The 7,507-nt window shown below is 50.9% G+C and overlaps 1 long non-coding RNA gene across 1 annotated transcript; it reads right to left on the reverse strand.

Annotated features, from left to right (window-relative positions):
• Positions 1-480: 480 nt before the first annotated feature.
• On the reverse strand, positions 481-1,698 carry LOC108635193. Its single transcript, XR_001917763.1, has 3 exons — positions 1,627-1,698; positions 1,375-1,469; positions 481-574 (listed from the first exon to the last, which is right to left on the reverse strand). It is a non-coding gene; the product is annotated as an uncharacterized LOC108635193 (long non-coding RNA).
• Positions 1,699-7,507: the final 5,809 nt, after the last annotated feature.

The following is a 7,507-nucleotide window of genomic DNA, read 5'->3' on the forward strand; positions in this document are numbered from 1 at the left end:
AGCACTTCGGAGAGCTCTGCACAGCCGGATGCCATGAGGCTGGATAACCTAGAGGCAGCGCTGTTATTTAAGCCTCAGGCTGCGGTGTTTTATTCTGGCGACGCTAGCAAAACTAGCGAAGCTTTATCCTCTTTCTTGCAAACAAAGGTATGAAAATAGTGCCCAAACCACAAATATACAAAGTATCCGAAAGGAGAAGAAAGAAAAGCATGAACCACCTAGGTGTTGAGAAAAATCTTTTCTTTATCAAAGTTAAAATAAAAACATCAAAACCACCAGAAAAAACTCATGAGTAAACAACATTCTGAGAAGCCAACAACAGCCTTGGTAAAACAAACCAGAAATCCATTCAGTTGGTAAAACAGTAAATATCGTAACATAAAAACAGTACAATGCATTGTATTCTTTTGGAGGTTTAAAAAAATTCAATTTACTGAAAATTCCAAGGAGGTTATAATAGAGATATATTATATACTCGCCTTAATTTGTGCCTCCTGTCGTTTAGCCTGTGTGCCCAGGGCCGTCTGCCCTCCGCAGGTAGTGTTTTGTTTCTTACGGGTCCTTCTAGAGTTCCCTGTAAGCAAACATGGAAGTATATTTCTCCTCCATTGCCCTAGCTGAAAACACAAATAGCGTGTACTAAGGCACGGTGTTTTGCTACATGTTGCTTTTATTTATTTGACAATGCCGGGGGAACTGCCCCTCCCTCAGGACGTACTTTCCTGCACAGCAGGCCACTGGGTGGATGATGTAGTATTATAATGCTTTTTGCCCATCCACATGGGGATGAACACTGATATGCAAAGAAGATGGACACTGGGATTCAGGAAAAAAAAAAATTCTCCACAGTATAAGCTGTGGGAAAAATTTAGCGTGACTTATTACACCAACAGATCTTATGAAAACAGGAGCAAAAACTGCCTTCGTGACTTGATAGTACCTGAAGGACTCAAATTCAGAGACTCATAAGACCTTACCCCAATTTATTGGCATAAACTTCTTCTAGGGGGTTGAGGGAAAGCCATCTAAGTGTGTCTCCTGATATTTCATTTTATTTTAACATGTTCAGGAGCAAAACAAAGACTATGAAACAAAAGACACCTTCAAGCACGGGTGGTTAGGTGATTTTAAATTCTTCATCAAAAGTATAATTTTCTCCTAAAATAAAATGCGATTCTGCTTACCGAATAAATACAAAGAGTGTATGGACTTCCTCAGCCAGTAGTAACTGGTAATTAGAAAGCTGAACAAAATGCATGAAACGAACCCTGAGTCAGAATGCTTGGCCAGAGACAACCTGGAAACCAACCCCATCACCATAAAAACCTGAGACTGCAGGTCACGTGGTGGAGAGGGCCCCTGGGGCTTCCTCACCCTGCTGCTGTCCTCCCGGGCGCCCCTCCAGCCAAGTCTCTTGCTTTGTCAGCACGTGTGAGCCCACTCTAGGGCCCTGGAGAGGGTTCCCCTTCCTGCAACGATAAGAGGAACAGTGTCTACTTGCTCACCTACCATTGGGAATTAGAAAGTCTGAAACAAGATAGGAAACTGTTCTCAGACCCTGAACAGCAGGCAGTGTGGGGGTTCCAGGGCTAGGTTCCTTGCGTGAAGGTGAGCACACACACCAACCTGATGACTCCGCCGCTCTCTGCCTTCAGGCGGTCTTCATGCTGCAACTGCAGGCAGAGGAGCCCATGAACATTTCTGGCAGAATCTGAATGAGAACAGGGGTGAGCTGGGAGGCCACCGAGGCTGTGATCTGTGTGGCAGGGCGTCAGAAAGGAGGGAGCTACTCACAGAAAAAGTTCCACAGCTGCCTGAATGATCCCTTTGAGTCTTCGAGTATCAACGGAGGACACACAGCTCAGATTCCGTAATGAATAAAAACACAAAACATAAAATATTTGGTCTCAAAGCAAAAAATAAAACAATTCCTTCCAGAACAAATTTTTTTCAAAGTATGGCAATTAAATGAAGGCTAGTGAGCAGTACACACATACATAAATAGATGTTTCTAGAACGCAATTTTAAAAGATGTCTAAACCTCTTGTCACGCCAATTTTCGAATTCTGCTGAAAAACTGAAAAGAGTAATGTGGAACTAGGTCTTTGCATACAAAAAGGCATTCAAATAGCTTTAGCTATCATTTCTTTCAAAAATTTTTTCATCGGGAAAAATTGTTTTTCCATTTTCTGTTGGTTTCTGCCATACGACAATCCAAATAGCCATAATTACTTACATATGTAGTTTATATTTGTATATCACTTGCTTCTTGAGCCTCTCTCCCCTCCTTGAATAGCTTTAGTTTTAGGATGGAAAAGTTATAAAGAGCCCTATAAATAGGAAAGCCTTAATTTAGACGTGTTCCTCACTCAATATTATGCTTCCGTTATGTTTATAAAAGACCTTAAAATACAGATCAGGAAGTGCATTTCCGGCTACTATCTGGGTTGCAAGGGGTCAGCCGGCACCACTTGCATTAGGCTGAGACTAGGGGTACGCAGAGGAGTGGTAGGAAAACCAGGAAGGCACGTCCCTGCTCAGAGCTAGTGATGTAGGGAAGCTGGAGGCCGGCTGCGGGGAAGAGAGGCGCCCCTGGGATTGCTTAGAGGAGCATGTTCCCCCCCCATGTTTCCAATTGGAAAGGATACGGGAGCAAAGCCACTGACCGAAACTGGACCTTGAGGCCTATGGCAGCGGAGATTGGGGGTCTGGATTTCCCAGATGGCTGCTGCGGGAATGGGCCAGGCCTCCTGGGTTGTAGTTTTCTGTGGTTTTAAAGTACTTAGACATACTGAAACTCCTCTTTGGTCATCTTCAACTTGAGCAGCTGTTGTGTGGATAAACTTCATAATTACAGACAACAGTAATAATTACCGTAACGTCGAGTAACAACGCTAATAGTAATTTTCATTATTATAGATTTCTTTCACCTACTAAAACCTGCTACTGCTGCTAAGTCGCTTCAGTCGGTGTCCGACTCTGTGTGACCCGATAGACGGCAGCCCACCAGGTCCCCCGTCCCTGGGATTCTGCAGGCAAGGACACTGGAATGGCGTTGCTACTTCCTTCTTCAATGCATGAAGTGAAAAGTGAAAGTGAAGTCAGTCAACCCTATGGACTGCAGCCTATCAGGCTCCTCTGCCCTGGGATTTCCAGGAAAGAGTATTGGAGTGGGTTGCCCCTACTTTCTCCCTACTAAACTGCATTATAGCAAATTTCAAAGCACCAAAGTTGTCTGGCTATCTAGTCGACCTGTCGCGCGTGATCACCCAGCTGCCAACTACACAGCATGAACACCACCGCGACAAATCCGGATCGTAGGGCGCAGAAGGCAACAGCATCACCACTCGTTCCCTCCGAGTGCGCTGGAGGTTGCATTTCTCTCCCGCATCCTCCGTTCACAGGCTTTTCTGACACTAAAGGGGCGCCAGGCTCGCGTTTCCTTAGGACCCTCCACGTGACGGCCGCGACGCTTTCTGTGCCTCAAGCATTGTTTGGCACTTCTGACCGCCGAACCCAGGCAGGACTGGAGCCGCGCATGAGGCTCCCTTTTTACTCGCTCGCTGCGTTCCCTGTTAACACGCGCGGTGAGGGGATTCGTGAGTGTGGGGTCCAGGCCCAAAGGAAAAGGTGGGACAACAAGCGGTCCCCGTGTAGACACAGCCCGGCTCGTATGATCGCAGAGCCTGGAGAAACGACAGTGGGCGTCGGGGAGCAGCTTCCCCGCCTCCCGTCTCTGTTGCGGACCTGGCGCCAGGCGGCGACAGCCCGCGGTGCCAGCCGGGCGCGCAGCCCAGCGTCGCCTTGTTCGCGCGTTCGAACCGTCCCCACTCCAGGGGGGAGGGCCGTGATCCAGGGACAGCCGACGGATACAAGGCAACTCTCAGCTGAGACGGAAAAACTGAACAACGTGGCCCAGGACACCGCGTGGGGCACCGTCAGTCTCAGCCGCGAACTATAGCCCGGGCGGTACCCGGGGACCGAAGAAACGTCTCAACGCTCCCCAGCTCCTGGAGACACGGGCCGGCCTCGTCACGCAAGCCTGCCCGCTCCAGTCAAGCGGGAGCAGGACGCGTCCAGGCCCGCCAACGAGCTCTCCGAGAACGGTACGTGCTGGCTGGCCAAACCTCGGAGTGTGGAGCGGGGATACCGAGGAAGGGAAACAAACGCCCTAAACGGTGACCAAGAGTCTGGACGCCGAGCCACCAGCGCTCCGGCGGGAAAGATCCTCTTTCTTCCCGTTTCGAGTCCCCGCGGACGGATGGGCGCGGGGAGATGCTGGTCGACCCGAGCGAGCAGCCAAACCCGCCCGCACCGGCCCCAGGCAGCCGCCCAACACCCGGCAGATCCAATCTTCAGCAGGAGCAGGCGTGCCCAGGCCTCCGCAGCACCGGAGATATCGCCGCCAGTGCTGCGGGCCTCTGGAGCTCCCTTCCGCGTATGCCTGCTATATCGCAGCCCTTGTGAAGGTCGCCGAAGGGAAAGAAACGCTCTGCAAGCGGCCGCCGGGGCGCACGACAACCGGTTCGAGCGTCCCCGGGACGAGGCGCCGTCGCCGGCAGGCCGCAGTGGCGCCTACCGCCCGAACGCCCGAGCTCGCCGGGGGCCTGTGCCTCGGAGGGGGCTCCCCGCTCGGGACAGCACGGCGCGGAGCGGCCAGGGCGGGCGGAGAGCGGGAGGCCGCGGCGGAGAGGCCCTCCCCGCGAGATTGCAAGGCCCAGCCCAACCTGAGTAAGGGGAGATTCTACAGGGGGCTGGGCTGTGTGAACTGCAGGCTGAAACAGTGACGGTAACACAAAGAGAGAGAGCGCGGGAGACATTTCATTCTGTAATTTCAGAGTCGCGATGCTGCTGAAGAATAAAACCCAAGGCTCAGAAGCCATAAAGGAAAGGACTGAAAATTTGACTACGTGATTGGTCTTTTAGTCTTTAGCAAGCAAAGCCAGCTGACAAGAAAATGGTCAACTGCCAACTACACGTATAACAACAATGTTGACATCAGCATTACTTAATAACAGAATATTTAGAAAGCATGGCAAGGGACCCCTGCTTTTACATAACACAACTATCAATTTGCTTTTTGGTTTATTGCTGTTATTTAAATGAGTTAGATCTATAGGTATTGGAAAGGTATCTATGGCAAACCGCTAAATGAAAACAAAGTTCTAGCACTTCCAGCGGTGCATATATACACACATTTACCTTTTTTAAAAATGCAGTGGAAGAATAAAGAATTAGAATAGCTAAAGCGGTTCTAACAAGCAAGAATCAAGTCTTCCCTATAGCCTGGTGTCTGGACAGAAAGACGTGCAGAAACAAAGATGGGCCACACGACGTGCTTTCCTGCCCCCTCCTCCTCTAGTCTTGGACAGGCAGCTGGCATCTCAGCCCCTCCACCTCTCTGCTCCACCAACACCCAGAGCCCCTGCGGCCAATCAGAGCTCTGACTCTGCAGGCCTGGGATCCCTGTGTCCGCAGTCTCTTCCTTCAGGTCAGGAGCCTCGAGCCGTTCACTTGGCTTGCCCAATCATGCGTGCCCAGAGCTGCCGGCTCTAACACACGCCTGTGTAGTCCTTCCCTCCATCAGCTTTGAGCTGATATCCCAGGGGAAGACCATTCCCCTCACAAAACAGCTGTGAACCACGGGAACAACCGGAAGTTTGCCCCTGGACCCATTATACAAACTCTGTGCACACTCAGCTCCCAAGGACACTACCCTGTTCACCGCGCTGTTTGTGTGGCATGGCCACTGCTTACTTGAAGCATCCAGACTCACTTCTGTGGCAGGAAGAAATACGAGGCATACACACACACGCACACACACGCACACACACACACCATATACACACACATGCGTGCACACACACACACATACAGGCACACACACACACAAACACGTACACACACACAAACACGTGCACACACATACCCCAGGAGCCACTCTGGACCCCTGCTAGGGCTGGCAATGGTGTGGAGCAGAAAAGAGATCATTGTTGCTACTTCTCGGGTCCCCTGCGCTGACAGACCCTGGTGGTTTTACTGATTTCACTGTGGAGAGTGCGGGCTTGGAGCGCCCTAGTCTGTAGTTTGCTCTCCAGCGCCCTGCGCTCTATTGGGCCCACTCTACCCTTTCTCCTCAACGCACACTCAGCACTAAGAAATAAGAATCGACACACATTGCATTCAATTTTCAAATTTGAACAAAGTTTAAGAACACAGAGAGAAACTGAGTTATTGTGAAGAAGGTAGTGAGAAAATTTTATACATCTGTTTTGTAGCTACCAAAATGTTCAAATATAGTCTATAAAAACTTAATATTTTTTAAAGTTAGGAAAAGTAAATAAGCCCTCATTACTCCTCCTTGCCCATCACCACCTCTGCCCTAGCTTCCATCACACTGGGCTCGCCTGACGACACGCCTGTTCTCCTGGTTGGGGACCTTTTTCACACATGCTTCTTCTGACACTTTGCACCTGATTCTGTTGGCTATTTAGGATGCTCACAAAACTCCAGTCACAGAAAAGGAGGAATGTCCACTGTGTTCAGCATCTCAGGGAAAAGGCACACATCACTTCTGCTGAATAGTCCAAGGAGATGTGAGGGTAACAATGGACTAAAACCACCAGAAAACCCCAGGAGAAGAGCAGCCCGTGGACCCCGGAGCAGCTGTCTGCCGGGCTAACTTGGGGTAGCAGAGGGCCCGCAGGCTGGCTGGGCTTCCTGAGCCCCCAGACTGCTGGGGAAGGCTACCGTCTTTCAATGATGATTCAGACTCCCCATCAGGAAAACCAGGCCAGATCTCAGCATGCCTGACTCAGTAAATACCTTCAGGACCCACCCTTTTGTCCTCTCTCTCAGGCAGAATGAATCGACTGCATTCATTGTGGGCTAGCCGCTGATCATCCTGGGTGCTAAGGCCAGGGCTGGCCACACAACTCACCACCCTGGGATTCTCAGGGTCATAAGGACTTACCTGCTTCCCCATTCAGGGTGAGGAACAGCAGTGTCTGTGACAGGCAGGGCGTCCCGATAAGGCAAAGGGACAGGCCGAGTCAAGGAGAAACGACAGGAGGCTGTCCGTGCGGGAAGCTGACCAGGGCAGCATGGCCAGCCCCTCTGTTCAGGGACAGGCGGCGCCCTTGTCACCAGAAGCAAACGTGGTTCAGCTTGGTCCCAGGGCTGTGATGACACCAGCAGGTAATGACACCAGCTTCTTGGTCCCTGAACCCGGCGGGCACTTGGGAATCTGGGATGGCCAAGGAGAGCCAAGCCAGGTGGAAGATCAGCCCCATGGAGCCTGCGGACTTGACACCCACTGGCAGAGCACAGAGAGAAGGGCTGACCGGTCACCAACTCTCAGTGAGGGGGAGGGCGGAAGCTTTGGCCTGAGTCTCATTCCTGGGACCTACCTACAAGGTTTAAAGACTGACCTGATAGTTACTAGATTCTTTTTAACAGAAGCCCTAGGGTCCTACTGTACCCAGTTTCCTAACCGGAGGCCAAGTGG

Source organism: Capra hircus, unplaced genomic scaffold (genome assembly GCF_001704415.2).
Source record: "Capra hircus breed San Clemente unplaced genomic scaffold, ASM170441v1, whole genome shotgun sequence".
Lineage (NCBI taxonomy): Eukaryota > Metazoa > Chordata > Mammalia > Artiodactyla > Bovidae > Capra > Capra hircus.